We start from the raw sequence: 18,961 nt of genomic DNA, 5'->3' as shown, positions 1-18,961 counted from the left end.
GCAATACTTAGAACTGGACATGGAGCAATGGACTGGTTCCAAATTGGGAAAGGAGTACGTCAAGGCTGCATATTGTCAATCTGCTTATTTAACTTTTATGCAGAATACATCATGCTAAATTCTGGACTGGATGAAGCACAAGCTGGAATCAAGATTGCCAGAAGAAAAATCAATAACCTTAAATACACTGATGACACCACCCTTATGGCAGAAAGCAAAGAAGAACTAAATAGCCTCTTGATGAAAGTGGAAGAGGAGAGTAAAAAAATTGGCTTAAAACTCAACATTCAAAACACTAAGATCATGGCATCCAATCCCATCACTTCATGGCAAATAGACAGGGAAACAATGGAAACAGTGAGAGACTATTTTTGAGGGCTTCAAAATCACTGCAGATGGTGACTGTAGCCATGAAATTAAAAGACGCTTGCTCCTTGGAAGAAGAGCTATGACCAACCTAGACAGCATATTAAAGAGCAGAGACATTACTTTGCCAACAAAGGTCCGTCCATGTTTTTTCCAGTAGTCATGTATGGATGTGAGAGTTGGACTATAAAGAAAGCTGACCACTGAAGAATTGATGCTTTTGAGCTGTGGTTTTAGAGAATACACTTGAGAATCCCTTGGACTGCAAGGAGATCCAACCAGTCTATCCTACAGGAAATCAGTTCTGAATATTCATTGGAAGGAGAGATGCTGAAGCTGAAACTCCAATACTTAGGCCACCTGATGCAAAGACCCTGATGCTGGGAAAGATTGAAGGCAGGAGGAGAAGGGGAGGACAGAGGATGTGATGATTGGATGGCATCACCGACTCAATGGACATGAGTCTGAGCAAGCTCCAGGAGTTGGTGATGGACAGGGGAGCCTGGCATGCTGCAGTCCATGGGGTCACAAAAAGTTGGACATGACTGAACAAGTGAACTGAAGGATAGAAATCTATTTCGCATCTATACATCTCCAGATTTCAAAGAAAAGGCATTGGTGCCTGTAATATGATTGTCCTCTAAAGAAACTAAATTATGTTAATGAAGAAGCTTTTGTTTTCCTCAGCATTCTGATCGATATGCTAATACAAACTTAGGAGAGGAGCCCTACTCCCTTCCTGCCTTCTCCCCAACCACTCTATCCCATTAGAGTCTTGACATAAACACTGCAGTTTCAGAGAGAGAGGGAAACGACTATGCCCAATTAAGTGAGAAAAATTGAAGGTTGTGGGGATTGGGCAGAGTGGAAGGAGAGCAGAGGGGAGAAGGGCTGGGGAGAGAGAAAAAGGTTCTTCATTTTGTGATGAGATCCTCTTCTTGTAATTCCTCCAAAGCTTAAGTAAATTCAACTAAGGTCACCAAAATTTGACATGAGTGGATTTCTTAGGAAAACTAGCAAAGAGACTGAGTTTTGCCTCAAGGGAAATCTGGGGAGAAACATACAGAGCATTCAAAGGCCCAGCCAGAGGCTCAAAATATAAGTCCTTCCGCTCCATTTCATATTAGGGAACAAGATAGAGAAAACTTTTTTTTTTTTTAAAGAACAAATAAAAAATTTGGAGTTTAGAAAAATTGCTAGCCTATTGGCCTACCCTCTTTTACTGACCACCTGAACCAAACAAGAAGGGCTCAAAGGGAGGCCCTGGCTTTGTATGTTGTGCCGTTTTAAGGCACCACTGTTTTCCTGAGAAGGAGTACTGAGCTTTTCCAGAGTCCTTTTATCTCATCCTTAAAAAAAGTTCTTTCAGTTTGAGTATAGCCTTAGTTGACTCAAGGACTGTAACACTGAATATAACTAGGAGTGAATGATGCTGGGTCTCCAGACGTAAGTGTTAGAACTGCTTCAGATGCAGGAATTATGGGGAGAGCAGGAGGCTGAAATGATCAGAAGAGGGAGGCACGGAAAATGGAGGGGGGGGGGGATCATGACACTTGCTTTCCTGTTCTACTCATCTGTTAGTATTGGAATGAGTAGGCTTCTGGAATTCAGCTGAGCTTTGAGATTTTTTTTTTTTCCTGTTTCTTTTTGGTTTCCCTGTGTTAACTGAGGATTCCCACATAGAGCTCCGTGAGCCAGCTCTGCAGCTGGCAAGTGTGCATGTCTGCCTGGGGTTGGTGAGGGAGTGGGCAGGAATAAAGACCTCAGGAAAGGGGAGGGCTCCTCAACAGAGGACTTGAAATGTCCTAAATGAAGCTCTCTCTGTCTGAGTCAACCAGAAAAATTGTGTTTACTCCAATAAGAGTCACCTTGGCAACCAACAGAACCAAAGGAGTCTTAAGTTTTTAGGAGGGTGTTAGGATGGGGCAGCTTGGAGTATGAACATAAATATGACTTCCGTAAGTGTGTGTGTGTATACAGAGATAATGGTGTGTGTACGTTTTGTTCATGTGCTTACTTATTTTTGCACTATAAAAGAAGCTGTCAGTCTGACATAAAGGGATTTTTTCAGGTTATTTCCTGACTGACTGTATTGTAACCATGCAGCCTATCCTTTGAGGATATATTGGATAAAACTGAAAATATGGTGAGTACTGTTTCAGACTTTGGTACTGTAGTCAGCGTAGTAGAGGAAGAAGGAGAGTGTTGTCTGCTGGATAGATGAATTTCCCCAAAGTATCAGAACATCCCAGGGTTGTCATGGACCTAGGACCTGGGCTTCAGCTTATCAGGTCAATTAGCTACAACACTCTCGAGAGTAATTAGGCTCTGAGGTCCCCAATTACCAGACTTATTGGTTATTTTTCAATGACAGTTGCAACGATACAACCAAGGCTCTTCCTGGAAAGAAGGAAAGTGAGAACTAACATTAATTCCAGGAAATTCTTTGATAAGCACAGGATAAAAGGATATGAGTTATCCCAAGAAATACTGGTGTTTTGGTATAACAACCATCTCCCTATTAAATGATACCAGCCAAATGGCCAGGAGCATTCATACTGGGACATCTTTGCTCTTGGTTAGTCCTGAGACACAAAGGGAAATGCTCACTTTGAGATTCCCCTCCCCCTAGGACAGACTTCCCTGGTGGCTCAGACAGTAAAGAACTGCCTGCAATACAGGAGACCTAGGTTCAATCCCTGGTTTGGGAAGATCCCCTGGAGAAGGGAATGGCTACCTACTCCAGTGTTCTTGCCTGGAGAATTCCATGGACAGAGGACCCTGATCAGCTACAGTCCACGGGTTTGCAAAGAGTTGAACACGACTGAACAACCAACTTTCTTCACTACCCCTTAGATTATAATCTCCGTTTTTAGTGGTCCAAGGAAGAAGGCCAGATATAAAGTAGTATTTGTGGGTATGTATCCAGGAGATATTTAGAATATCAATTAGACTAGATAGATGAACAACTGGATGAGAATTTAGAGTGACATACTGGTTTTTGGCCGATGAAAAGATGGAAATAATTGAGATAGAAATCATATAAGGACTCAAAGACAGAGGAGAGGAGACATTAACACACTACAGATTCCAACGATTTTTTTCAGGTTAGAAAGCTAGTGAGGGAGAGACAACCGACCGCAGAGTAAAGTTATGAACCACAGAATGCATCAGTGAGAATTGGACAAAAACCTGGAAATCCACAAGGGCCACGAAGAGCAGGGATGAGGTGTGGCAAAGAAAACAAAAAGACAGGTTGAAAGAGTATCTGAATCCTCAGTTCCACTCCTTCCCACTTTCAAAACTCTGATAGTTGGCATAATGCCACCACTGGGGAATTCTTTTCTGGAGAAGCTGACTGTAGAGACAATACTTCATACGCAGATCTTCCTTGATTTACAATGGGGTTATGTCTTAATGCAGAGAAGGCAATGGCACCCCACTCCAGTACTCTTGCCTGGAAAATCCCATGGACAGAGGAGCCTGGTAGGCTGCAGTCCATGGGGTCACTGAGAGTCAGACACGCCTGAGCGACTTCACTTTCACTTCTCACTTTCGTGCATTGGAGAAGGAAATGGCAACCCACTCCAGTGTTCTTGCCTGGAGAATCCCAGGGACGGGGGAGCCTGGTGGGCTGCCGTCTATGGGGTTGCACAGAGTTGGACACGACTGAAGCGACTTAGCAGCAGCAGCAGCAGTAAGTCTTAATGAACCATTGTTGGTCGAAAATGCATTTAATTACTTAACATACTCAGCATCATAGCTTAGCCTAACCTACCTTAAACATGCTTAGAACACTTACATTACATTATCCTACAGTTGTGCAAAATCAGCCAACAAAGCCTATTTTGTAGTAAAGTGTTGAATATCTCATGCCTTGTGTGGTGGCTGCCAGCTGACTGTGGGTCTGGAGGGCCTGAGGCTGATGTCAGCCTCTTGGTGGGCAGTAAGCCTCCAGCACTAATAATTGGAGGGAGGACTCCAAAATGGCTCTTTCTAATACAAGTAGAATAAGATCCCCCAAATTGTTGCTGACAGCATCTACGTCCCAGGGAAGTCCCAGTCGTCTCCTGTCTCTCTGGGATTCTATCTGGGGTCAGCAGGTGAGTCTGATCCAGGCTCCTTTCATATTACTGCACTAGGACTTTGAGTGTGTGAGATTTTATGCATGCCATTTAAGAGCAGGAACTCTGTACAAATAGCACATGCAGCTCAATTCCAGAAAAATAAACGACCCAATCAAAAAATGGGCCAAAGAACTAAATAGACATTTCTCCAAAGAAGACATACAGATGGCTAACAAACACATGAGAAGATGCTCAACATCACTCATTATCAGAGAAATGCAAATCAAAACCACAATGAGGTACCATCTCGTGCTAGTCAGAATGGCTGCTATCCAAAAGTCTACAAACAATAAATGCTGGAGAGGGTACGAAGAAAAGGGAACCCTATTACACTGTTGGTGCGAATGCAAACTAGTACAGCCACTATGGAGAACAGTGTAGAGATTCCTTAAAAAACTGGAAATAGAACTGCCAAATGACTCAGCAATCCCTCTGCTGGGCATACACACCGAGGAAACCAGAATTGAAAGAGACACGTGTACCCCAATGTTCATCGCAGCACTGTTTACAATAGCCAGGACATGGAAGCAACCTAGATGTCCATCAGCAGACGAGTGGATAAGAAAGCTGTGGAACATATACACAATGGGATATTACTCAGCTATTAAAAAGAATGCATTTGAATCAGTTCTAATAAGATGGATGAAACTGGAGCCTATTATACAGAGTGAAGTAAGTCAGAAAGAAAAACACCAATACAGTATATTAACGCATATATATGGATTTAGAAAGATGATAACAATGACCCTATACGCAGGACAGCAAAAGAGACACATATGTAAAGAACAGACTTTTAGACTCTATGGAAGAAGCCAAGGGTGGAATGATCTGAGAGAATAGCATTGAAACATGTACATTATCATATGTGAAATAGATCGCCAGTCCAGGTTTGATGCTTGAGACAAGGCGCTCAAGGCTGGTGCACTGGGATGACCCTGAGGGATGGGATGGGGAGGGAGGTGGGAGTGGGGTTCAGGATGGGGAACATATGTACACCCGTGGCTGATTCATGTCAATGTATGGCAAAAACCACTACAATATTGTAAAGTAATTAGCCTCCAATTAAAAGAAATAAATTAATTTTTTAAAAAAGAGCAAGGATTCTGTTTCCTACAACAATATAGCTCTTGGTTTTTGCAATACAAGCCCCCAGTGGCCTTCAAAGCCAGCCCTTCTGGGGGCTCATCTTCCCAGTGCATGACTCCCAAGTGGGAGCCCATTCTGGGATTTGGATCCTTTACTCCTTGGGGAGAACCTCTGTATTTTGATTATTCTCTCTCTGTGGATTGCTTACCCAGAGGTGTGGGTCTTGACTACACCCTATCTCTACCCCTCCTACCCATCTCAGTGTGGTCCTTTCATTATATTTTCACTTGTGCTAGTTTTTAGGTTGTTCTCATAGATAGTTGTTCTGTAGGTAGTTGTAATTTTGATGTGCTTGTGAGAGGAGGTGAGTTCAGGGTCTTCCTACTCCATCATGGCCACCAATAAAATCTATCAATTCATTCTCTCATGGAGTACATTTTTGGAGTTGTGTTGAGGAAGTCATTGCCAAACTCTAGGTCATTGAGATTTGTTCCTATGCTATTTTCCGGGAGTTTTATAGTTTTATGCTTTACATTTAGGTCTGTGATTCATATTGAGTCAATTTTTATGAATGGTGCAGAGTGTGCATCTAGGTTCGTTTTTCTCCATGTGGATTTCCATTTTTTTCTACCCTGTTTATGAGGAGACTATCTTTGCTCCATTGTGTTGTCTTTGCTCTTTGTCAAAGATCAGTTGACTCTATTTGTGTGGGTCTATTTCTGGACTGTTTATTCTGTTTCATTAAGAAACTTGCCTATTTTTTCACCAATACCATATTGTCTTGATTATTATAGTTTTATATTTAGTCCTGAAGTTGGGCTGTGGAAGTCTTCTTTGTTTTTCTACTTCAATATCGTGTTGACTATTCTGCGTCTTTTGTCTTTCCATATAAACTTTAGAATGTGTTAGTTAATACCCACAAAATAACTTGCTGGGTTTTTTCCAACTTTTTATTGGGGGATAGGTGATTAGCAAATAATGCTGTGATAGTTTCAGGTGAACAGCAAAGGGTCTCGGTCATACATATCCATGTATCCATTCTCTCCCAAACTTCCATTCCATCCAGGCTGCCACATAACACTGGACAGAGTTCCATGTACTATACAGTAGGTCCTTGTTGGTTATCCACTTTAAACATACTTTCTGGGGTTTGTATTAGGCATTGAATCTGTAGATCAATTGGGAAGAAATCACGACAATATTGAGTCTTCTTACCCATGAATATTTCTCCGTTTATTTAGTTCTTCTTTGATTTCATTCATTAAGTTTCTATAGTTTTCCTCATATAGATCTTATATATATTTTGTTACTTTTACACATAAATATTTCATTTTCATGTGTTAATATAAATGGCAATACATTTTTAATTTCAATACATTTTAAATTCCACTTGTTCGTTGCTGGTACATAGGAAAAAGCTATTAACTGTTGTAAATTAATCTTATATCCTAAAATCTTGCTATAATTGCTTATTAGTTCCAGATGTTTTTGTTGATTCTTTCAGATTTTCTACATAGATGATCATGTCCTTTGCAGACAAAGTTTTATTTTTTCCTTCTCAATCTCTATACCTTTTCTTGCCATACTGCGTTGGCCAGAACTTCTAGAATGATATTGAAAAATGAGTAGATGAGAGAGAATGTCATTGATTTGTTCCTGATCTTTGTGGGAAAGTTTCTTGTCAGTTTTTTTTGCCCGTAAATGTGATGCTAGCTATAGATTTTTTGTAGATATTTTTCAACAAGTTGAGGGAGTAGCTTGAATAGTTCTTCTGTTAAAATTTTTTGTATCTAGAATTTCTTTTAGGTACTTTCTTAGGATTCCCATCTCTGTGCTTACATTACCCATTTGTTCTGGCATACTACCTATTTTATCCATTAGTCCCTTAGCATATTAATCAGCTATTTTAAATGCCAAGTTCAATATACCAACATCCCTGCCATATCTGAGTCTGGTTCTGATGCTTGCTCTGTCTCTTCAACTATTTTTTGCTTTTTAGTATGTTTTGTAATTTTTTGATAGTTGGAAATAATGTTAAAGAAACTGTTGCAAATAAGGCTTTAATAATGAGTTGGTAAAGTATGGGGGGAGTGGAAACGTTGCAAATAAGGCTTTAATAATGAGCTGGGAAAGTGTGGGGGAGTGAAAGCGTTCTTAGGTCTTAATTAGATCTCCGTAGTTGGCTGAGTCTCTATCTGGGTTGTGGTACTTTGCCCGTGCTTTTCAGTGCTTCCCACCCCTTAGGTAGAATGAAGTTGCATATTTCCCTTCCCCCAGGTCAGTTAGACTCTAATAAAACCCAATATGTTGGCCTCTGGTTAACTAGTTTCTCCTTAGAGAAGAACTTAAGAAAAATAGATTGCTCTAGCGTATTTAAGAATGGTTCATTTTCCCCCTCCCTGCTGGAAGCATGAGGGAATTTTTCCTCCAATATTCACTTTGAGGACCTGGAGGTAAAAGAAGAATGGGGGTTCTGTAGTGACTGGCTCCCCCTGGATTCTTTTTATTTTTAATCTCTCAGACTTGTCCACACTGAGCCTCCAACAATTTGTCAATTACAGCTCTGGTTTCTCCACTCAGCACTGATTCCTGTGGAGACTGCTGCTTATGGGTTTCTGCTCCGCTAAGCTGTGATTCTCAATGTTTGTCTGTTGGTGTCTCCAATTTGGAAGGAGGTAGTTTGCCCTGTGATCTCACTTCTTCTATGGATCTAAGAATAGTTGGTAATTTTTCAGTTTTTTCAGCTTTTTATTTATTAGGATGGAGTGGTGTCTTCCAAGCTTCATACATATGCTGGACTGGAAGCCTTCAGTCATTAAGTTTTCTACATACAATTGCTTTCATAATTTCATGACTTTTAAATTCTAAATATTAATAAATAATCAAGGATAATCTGACATTTGAAGAAAGCCTCTAAAATGGAAAAGAGGGAAAACAAGAAGAAAGGTCTTTTTATTACTTTTCTTAAAAAATTGAAGTATAGTTGATTGACAATATCATGCTTTTTCAGATTCCCCTCCCTTACAGGTTATTACAAAATGTATAGTTCCCTGTGCTATACAGTAGCTCTTTGTTGGTAATCTATTTTTTGTATTGTAGTATATATATGATGGCTTCCCTGGTAGCTCAGCTGGTAAAGAATCTGTCTGTAATGCAGGAGACCTCAGTTCAATTCCTGGGTTGGGAAGATCCACTGGAGAAGGGATAGGCTACTCACTCCAGTATTCTGGCCTGGAGAATTGAATGGCTACCCACGCCAGCGTTCTGGCCTGAAGAATTCCATGGACTGTATAGTCCATGGAGTCACAAAGAATCGGACATGACTGTTAATCCCAATCTCCTAATTTATTTCTCCCCTTACTCCTCTTCCCCTTTGGTAACCATAAGTTTGTTTTCTATGTCTGTGATTCTCTTTCTGTTTTGTAAATAAGTTCATATGTATCATTTTTTAGATTCCAAATATAAGCAATATCACAAAATATTTGTCTTTCTCTGGCTTACAGTCTGATATTCTCTATGTCTATCCATGTTGCTGCACAAAAGGTCTTAAAATTACCTGAAAAAAATTCACGAAACAGAAGAAATTTTTTAAAAGATAAAGTTCAATTAATATGCTTAGAGAGATAAGAAAATCTCAAACTTTTTTAAAAAGTTATGATGGCATGTTATGAAATAGAAACAGCAAGGAACAGCTGAAGTTTTAGGAAGCTAAGATTTGTTATATAAGATCATTGGTATCTCCACCCAAGTAAAGTAAGCTCTAAAAAAGTAAAGAACATGAAAGAAACGTGGAGGGTCAATCTGGAATGTCTAATTTGTGAACGAGAGTTCAAAAAGAGAAAGAACAGAGGCAACAGAAGGGAAGAAATTATCCCATAACCAAGGACATAGTTTTCCATATTTAACAGCCCTTTAAGTGGAAGAAAATGCATCATTTTGAAATTTCAGTACCATAGGTAAAGAAAAGGTATTAGAAAAGCTTCAAGAGAAAATCAAATGACAAAAAAGAAGCAAGGATCATTGGATAGCATCACAAAAATCAACAGTGACTCAAACTCAATTAATTGTAGAAATTTTCTTTAAAACAAGATACCCCTTGCTTTAGCAAAAACTAGAAGGGTAGATAATATCGAATGCTAAAGAGAATGTGGGGAGAAAAGAGCTCTGTACACTGCGGGTATGATTGAAATGAGTAGAGTTAGTCTGATAAGCAATCTGTCAGCACTTATTGAAATTAAGAAACCATATATCCAACCCTTAACACAGAGCACACACAAAAACTAACTTTAGTTGAATCATAGAACTACCACAAGGAGAAATAAAAAAAAAATTCACAATTTAAGGGAGCTTTTAAACACTCTTCTCTCAGTTATTGATAGAACTTGTGGCTCAGCTGGTAAAGAACCCACCTGCAATGTGGGAGACCTAGGTTCAATCCCTGGGTTGGGAAGATCCCCTGGAGAAGGGAAAGGCTACCCACTCCAGTATTTTGGCCTGGAGAATTCCATAGACTGTATAATCCATGGGGTTGCAAAGAGCTGGACATGACTAAGTGACTTTCACTTTCACAGACCTACACAAGGAGAAATAAGAAAGTTCAAAATTTAAGGGAGCTTTTAAAAACTCTTCTTTCAGTTATTGACAGAACAAATATATGTAAAGGATAAAAAAGATTTGAACAAGAAATTTATTTAATGGCTACATACAGGATATTATACTAACAACTGTATAATACATGTTTCTCAAGCACTTGAGAACTATTTCAAAGATCGGTATTATACTTTTCTGTAAAGAAAATATCCACACACATGGAAAGACTGTCATCATACGGAATACTATTCTGACTACAAAGATATTACACTAGAAATTAATAACAATCTCTTTAAAAATCTTTATCCTTTCTTGAAAACTCATAAGCCAATTCTCAGTTCAGTTCAGTTCAGTCGCTCAGTCGTGTCCGGCTCTTTACAACCCTGTGGACTGCAGCACACCAGGCCTCCCTATCCATCACCAACTCCCGGAGTTTACTCAAATTCATGTCCACTGAGTGAGTGATGCCATCCAACCATCTCAACCATTTCATCTTCTGTCCTTCCCTTCTCTTCCTGCCTTCAATCTTTCCCAGCATCATGGTCTTTTCCATTGAGTCAGTTCTTTGCATCAGGTAGCCAAAGTATTGGACTTTCAGCTTCAGTATCAGTCCTTCCAAGGAATATTCAGGACTGATTTCCTTTAAGATGGACTAGTTGGGTCTTCTTGCTGTCCAAGGGAATTCTACATTTCTATAAATATACAAAAGATCAAAAATCATCAATATATTCTTGAAGACGAAGACCTGGGTGGGAAAAACTGCTCTTCCTGATATAATAATTTATTATAAAGTTATAATAAATATGGCAGTGTGGTATCTATGTGGAGATAGACAGACCATTGGAAGAAATAGACAGGCTGGCCACCAATCCACACACGTATTATTTTGTCATTTATTTAAAAGAGTTCTATGCAGAATATTGGTAATAGGACAGTCTTTTTAACACTGGCTAGTTGGGTATTCATGTGGAAACATTTTTAATCGGATCCCTACCTCACACCATACACAAAAGTTAGTTCCATGTGGATTATACACCAATATGTGAAAGGAAAACAAATAAAATTGTAGGAGATAACATATAATAATATTAAAAAATATCAAATTTCATTAGAAAAATATTATTAGAAAAGGCTCTGAGGCTGTGAAAGATTGAAGGCAGGAGAAGGGGATGACAGAGGATGAGATGGTTGGATGGCATCACTGACTCAATGGACCTGAGTTTGAGCAAGCTCTGGGAGATGGTGAAGGACAGGGAAGCCTGGAGTGCTGCAGTCCATGGGGTTGCAAAGAGTTGGACATAACTTGGTGACTGAACAATAATAATATCAAAAAATATCTTTATGACCTTGAAAATATCTTAAACAAGATATCTTGAATATGAAACAGAAGCACCAATCATACAAGAAAGGATTGAAACTTGTGACCACACTGTTTTGGCCACACCGCACGGCATTCAGGGATCTCAGCTGCTGTGATTAGGGGCTGAACCTGTGCCCCCTGCAGTGGAAGTGCAGAGTCTCATCCACTGGACCACCTGAGAAGTCCCTTGACTACATTTAAATGGGGAGCTTTCTGTTTACTGCAAGATACTATAAAGAAAGAGAAACCATAGTTCATAAAATAGGAGAAGATATTCCCAACACGTTCTGCCGACAAAGGCCCTGGATCCAGAATACATAAGTCAGTTCAGTCAGTTCAGTCGCTCAGTCGTGTCTGACTCTTTGCGACCCCATGAATCACAGCACACCAGGCCTCCCTGTCCATCACCAGCTCCCGGAGTTCATTCAGACTCACGTCCATCGAGTCCGTGATGCCATCCAGCCATCTCATCCTCTGTCATCCCCTTTTTCTCCTGCCCCTAATCCCTCCCAGCATCAGAGTCTTTTCCAATGAGTCAACTGTTTGCATGAGGTGGCCAAAATACTGGAGTTTCAGCCTTAACATCAGTCTTTCCAATGAACACCCAGGACTGATCTCCTTTAGGATGGACTTGTTGGATCTCCTTGCAGTCCAAGGGACTCTCAAGAGTCTTCTCCAACACCATAGTTCAAAAGATCAATAAGAAATGGACAAAAAAAAGAAGAAACGACTTTGGCACCTCTCAAAAGTGGAAGAACACATAGCTAATAAATATATTAAAAAGAAGCCATCACATTGATATAGAAGGAGATACAAATTAAAACCACAATGAAAATCAACCACAGAAGCATCAGTTTGGCAAAAATTAAGAGGCCTGACAATATAAAGTACTTGCAAGGATGTGAAGTAATGGGAACTTTTTTCTATTGCTTATGCGAGAGTAAATTGTTAGAATTAAAAAAAAACACTGGTAGAGTACAGTAAAGCTGAAGATATGCAAATATTATGAACTAGTCATTTCACTTGTAAATGTATATGCTAGAGAAATGTATAAACATAAATATCAGGAAATGTGTATAGGAATAGCTATACTGGCAACATTATTCCCAAACAGCCTAAACTGGAGTCAACCACAAATATCCGACAACAATTGAATAAATAAATCGTGGCATATTTGTAGATTGAAATACTATACTCCAGTGAAAACAAATGAACTATAGCTACACAAGATAGCAATCATAAAGCAATATTGAGTAAAAGAACAAGATGGAAAGGAATACACACATGGTATTCATATAAAATTCAAAACAGTCAAAACTATATTTTTAAAAGATGCCTATTTTTCAGAACTAAAAGACAAGGAAATGATTACTGTAAAAGACAGGATAATAGTTGTCTCTGGAGGGAAGGAGGGAGAGGGTTGTGATCAGGAAGAGACACACGGCATAAGGGCTTTGGGGATGCCAGCCATATTTTCCCTCTGGGTCTGCACAGTGATTACATAATTGTACACTAGTTACTCAGGATACTGCATCTACATGTTATATGTGCTTTTCTTTGTTTCATGACCTCAAAAGTTAATGAAATGCAAATATGCATATAGTTTTTAAAAACAGACATATATGTATTGCAAGACCCTGATTGGACTAATTTTTTCAGACACTGCATGGGACCAAATCAGAGCCAATCAAACACAAGCGCATCTTTTGATGAGAATTAGAGAAAAGAGACTTTTGCCCTTTTTCAGTGCCCTTTCCTACTCCAGAATAATTGGGACTTCCTATGGTGGCATTTCTTCCTCCACTGGCTGGTCTAGTTTAATCCAATCTAGTGTGGGCCAACCTGCTGCTGCTGCTGCTAAGTCGCTTCAGTCGTGTCCGACTCTGTGAGACCCCATACACGGCAGCCCACCAGGCTCCCCTATCCCTGGGATTCTCGAGGCAAGAACACTGGAGTGGGTTGCCATTTCCTTCTCCAATGCATGAAAGTGAAAAGTGAAAGTGAAGTCGCTCAGTCGTGTCCGACTCTTAGCGATCCCATGGACTGGAGCCCACCAGACTCCTCCGTCCATGGGATTTTCCAGGCAAGAACACTGGAGTGGGGTGCCATTGCCTTCTCCAGGGCCAACCTAATGGGCTTAATATAAAAGCAATCAATTGAACATCCATCTACTTTGTTCCCAATTTCTGGTCAGCTTTGTGGGAGATATAATACAAGGGAAAGATAAAGTCCTTTTTGTTCAATGATCTGACAACCTAATTTTGGAAACAATAAAAATACATGAAATGAGCTATAGAGGTTGTGCAGGACCGAAAGGTAGCTACACACCTGTTAAAGGAAGCAAATTTAGGAGCTTGCAAAATTCTGTCAGCCCCGATCTTCTCAAATTCCTTCACAGCCAGCCTACCAGGAAAGGGGTGTGCTTGTCATCAAGACACAGATGCCTTAACATGTGCAAATTCAAATTTACTTGAAAGCGGTACAAAAAGGGAAATATTGGAAATCAGAGTCTTGTGTCAAATAGAAATGAGTATAAACATTCACCAAAAGATAGTAATATATGCTAGACCACTTACTTAGAGGAATCAAAATCACTCAGGGGCATAAAATAGAATGATGGCTGCTAGGGGCTGGAGGGGGAAATGGAGAATTCATAGCATAGAATTTCAGTATTATATGATGAAAAAAGCTATGGAGATGGATGGTAGTGATGGTTGCACAAAATTATGTATTTATTAACTACTGAACTACATGCTACCTGGTCAAGATGATGGGCGTTAATTACACTTATTGTGGTAATCATTTTGCAATAAATACAAATATTGGATCATTATGTTGCCCATCTGAAACTATAATGCTATATGTCAATTACATCTTAATTTTGAGAAATGGTTAAGGTGGTAAATTTTATATGTATTTTACCACAATAAAAAATACTGGGAAAAAAATAGCTACTAGGAAGTTCAGAGAAGTACTGTTTATAATACTCGCCCCCAAATGGCCAACAATTGTAGAATGGATAAATTGTTGTATAGTTACACAGTGGAATTCCTTACAGTAAATAGAATAAACAAACTATTGTTGCTACTGTGAAACATGATGTTTAATGAGAGAAGCTAGATACGAAAGAGTACATATTATATGATTTCATTTATTTTAAGTGTAATATGCTGCTGCTGCTGCTAAGTTGCTTCAGTCGTGTCCGACTCTGTGTGACCCCATAGATGACAGCCTACTAGGCTCCCCTGTCCCTGGGATTCTCCAGGCAAGAACACTGGAGTGGGTTGCCATTTCCTTCTCCAATGTATGAAAGTGAAAAGTGAAAGTGAAGTCGCTCAGTCATGCCTGACTTTTAGCGACCCCATGGACTGCAGACTACCAGGCTCCTCCATCCATGGGATTTTCCAGGCAAGAGTACTGGAGTGGGGTGCCATTGCCTTCTCCAAGTGTAATATAAAAATAGGCAAAAACTAACTTGGCTCTTTTACAAGTGGGGCTGGTGTGCACCCTGGTGGGAGTAGGGGAGGTGAGGCGCTGGAGGAGGGAGGAGGGCTCTAGGATACTGGCTGTATTTGGTTCTCAGTCTGGGTATTGGATGTTGGCCTGAAAATTCAACGGGCTGTACACTGATGTCCACTTTGTAGGATGTCAATTACACCTCAAGAAAAGTTAATACAGTAAGAAACTTTAAAATAAAAAATTAGTTCCTATATAACCCCTACTTTATTTTACAGATGTGGAAATTGAGGCTCAGAAAGGTTAAATGAAGTCACACGGTCACATGGTTGTCAAGAAACAGAAATGAAAATGACCAAGGTGTGGGGGCTGCAAGTTTTGCTCACTTTCGCCTATACCTCAGAGTAATTGCTTGTTGTTTCCCGAGGAGAGTTCACAAGTTTCAGTTTGTGCTGTTTTTCAAGGGCAGAGTGGGAGTGCGGAATGCGAACCGGGGCAGAGGAAGCAGACTCCCAAGCAATACACGCAAAGCACCTAGCCTAGAGCCTGGCGCATGGAAGAACCTTTATAAATGCTGTGTCCTCCCCCGCTACCCCTTGCCTTTGCAGGGTAATGAAATGGAGAGAATGTCGAGGAGCGCTGGTGGCGCTGGAGCGGACAGTGCTCACCTCAGGACAAAGTGACCAGACTGGAGCCTGTCCCTGTCCATGGGAGAACCAAGCTCTGCTGCAGGTGGGTATGTGGAAGGAGGGCTTCAGAGTTAGGCTCAAATTCCCTGCTGTTTGTAGGGCAAGTGAGAAGTAAGATCAGGAAGCGGGGGTAGAGACGCAGTTTGGGAAGGGGAATTCGTGTCATCTGAGCAGGGCAGAATGAATGCATTGACTCCTGCTTGGACACAAGACGACCCTGCACTCTGAGGTCCTCAGCACTCTTAGAAACCTGTGTTTCTAAGGTCTGGAAACCAGTGTCGTGCCTTTAGTGATTCCCAGGTGGCTCAGAGTTAAAGAATCTGCCTGCCAATGGAGGAGACAGGGGAGACGCCGGTTCAATCCCTGGGTCAGGAAGATCCACCTGGAGGAGAAAATGGCAACCCACTCCAGTATTCTTGTGGGAAAATCCCATAGACAGAGGAGCACGGTGGGCTACAGACCGTGGGATCGCTAAGAGCCGAACACAATTGAGCGCCCGCGCAAACACACACACGAATACGCTCAGGCACACACGCACACATTGTTCTTTTAGCCAGAGGGGCAGCAAAGGTTTTCCCTCCAAGCGTCCCTACCAGTCATGGATTTCACATCATGACAGCGCCACCTAGTGGCTTCTTGTGGAAGTCCATCCCGCCCCCCTCACTATTGGCTCTGGGAGTGAGGGGAGGAGTTTGGAAAGGTTCCAAACACTGCCCTTTACACACGGCTTCCAGGAGTCCCTGATCGCTACGCTGCCAGTTCTGAACAACTCAGCCCTTAATCACATCCTGTCCTGAGTTGCCCTCTGTTTCATGTGTAATCATTTAAAATCATTTTGTCTATTCAGTTAGACTAAGGTTTTGAGGCTAGGGCTATTTGAATCAGATCGCTTTAGATTTGGATGGGAATTTAGTATCCTCTCATCTGACCCACACGTTTTTCAGACAGGAAAGGAAGATGTTTGAGGGGTGAAGGGAATTGCCCAGCAACTTAAAAATGAGGTTTGGACCAGAGCCCAGAGGTCTGAAGACTCCCAGATCAGAAAGTACTATGATGTTTCTTTGTTTCACCCTTAGGGCTTGCATACAGTAGGCACCTGGCGCAAATAGGTGCTCCACAGATCCTGCCTGCCTGACTGTTGTTCTCACAACCCTATTTGAAAAATGAAGTGAGTTTTCAGTTGTCATCTGGGCCAGCGCCCAGTTTTGTGCTTCTTGGGAGTTCTGATCAATTAAAGTGGTCACCCTACCCGTAGCAAGACACTGCCTTGTCTGTATAAGGCACACAGTGTAGGTTCAAGGGAAAAGCAGATGAAGAGGAGACACACACTTTAAAGCAGATGTCCCAATCCCACATCCATTCAGACCACACAGGTTCGTGGGTTCTAACTCAAGGCTTCCCAAACTTTGGTGTGCATCCAAAATCTCCCAGGAATCTTGTTAAAACACATACTCTGATTCTGTAGGTCTAGAGTGGAAGCCAAGATTCTGCATTTCTACCAAGACCCTGGATGTTGTTGATGCTGCCCTTTGAGGAGCAAGGAGCAAGGATGCTCTGGACCCCCATCTGGTCCAGGGTGTCTTAGAGTGCCAGAAGCCCATATTGAGCCTCTCCTTCCACTCAGCCCTGATGCAGTCCCTCAGACTTCAGACCTTGACTTCAAGGAAAAAGGAAAGGGCTGAAGCAACTGTGAGCACCGGGACCCCTGGGTGCGTTGTTTCAAGTTCCTTTCCTATCCCATGGCCCACTCCTCCCAAAGACCCTGCCTTCCGACAATCTGAAGAGGAAGGCAAGGTTGAACCACAGCAAGACATTGAACAGGAAGCTGGGGGTGGACCTGCTGTTGACATGCCCCACGGTTTTCCTGAGGATCAGGCCTCCTTGGTTGCCACTTTATGTCTGGGTGCTATGGCATCCCTGGGAGCCACAGAGTTCTCTTTTTAATATAGAAGATACTTTAATTTACATAGTTTAATTATAAACTATATTATAGATTACACATATTTTCATTTTTAGTATTCTTTTGCTACCACTAAACACACTCCAAAAAATTCATTAATGTTAAAGAAAGAAAGGAAATTAGAATTTACTGAGCTACTATTAATGCTCTATACTATTAATACCAATACTGTGGTGAATATTTTCATGCACATTATTTCACTCCTCACAATGCCCCTGTTTGCATAGGTGTTATCACTCTATCTTACAGATGAGGATGCTGAAGCTCAAGGAGGTTGGATAACTTATCCAGGACCACCTAGCAGTGATAGGAGCCCAGATAAATTTGATTGAAAAGTTTCTTTTTATTATAATGATAGTAAATACTAATATTTGCATTGTGTTAAACCATGGACCAGACACTACTCTAAGCACATACATTAACTCATACAATCTTCACATCAACTTATGAGGCAGGTAACTATAATTACTCCCATTTTACAGATGAAGAAAGGGAGGCACAGATAGGCCAAATTTCTTGCCCAAGTTCATACAGCTAATAAGTGATGGTGCCGGGATATCAATTCAGGCAGCCTGACTCCAGAGTAGTACTCTCAAATAATGCTGCTTATTGCCTGTCAGTTTCCTATCAATTTCTTAAATCTCACAATTGAGTGGAAGTCACAGCCCCCATTGTTATGTTGCCCTTTTATTATTCAGTGTATACTGTACTGTCTGGAAAAATTCCCACTTACCACACTAATAAGGACCAACATATTTTTTTCAAATAGGATTGTCTAGGGCTTTGGACCCTCTTTGTATATGATGAAGGCTGGGATTTCCTTGGAGAACCCTTTTCCCTATTGGCTGGAAGTTGAAAGAGTCAGAGTTTGGGGAGTTATATGCTTCCCAGATGGCACTAGTGGTAAAGAACCCGCCTGCCAATGCAAGAGACAAGAGACTCAGATTCGACCCCTGGCTCTGGAAGATCCCCTGGAGGAGGGCATGGCAATCCACTCCAGTATTCTGCCTGGAGACTCCCATGGATAGATGAGACTGGTGGGCTATGGTCCATAGCGTTGCAAAGAGCTGGACACGACTGAAGCAGTTTCGCATGCATACTTCTCTCTTGATTTGGCATCCTATCCCACCTCGTCAAGCTGGCCTAAGACAGAGACAGGAGGATGAGGCTGCCGGCCTGCAGGAGTCCACTCTGTCGACACAGTAAACATCAGGTGTGTGCACAGGACCCTTTCCCCACCGACAGGGAATATTTTGTCACTCTACTGTTTTTCAACTCATTTCCTATTTACCTATCACCCTCCCAAGTCTTGTTTTCCTACTCGCAG

This window comes from Ovis aries, chromosome 3 (genome assembly GCF_016772045.2).
Source record: "Ovis aries strain OAR_USU_Benz2616 breed Rambouillet chromosome 3, ARS-UI_Ramb_v3.0, whole genome shotgun sequence".
In the NCBI taxonomy this organism is placed as follows: Eukaryota; Metazoa; Chordata; class Mammalia; order Artiodactyla; family Bovidae; genus Ovis; species Ovis aries.
Note: the sequence above shows the minus strand (reverse complement) of the source record.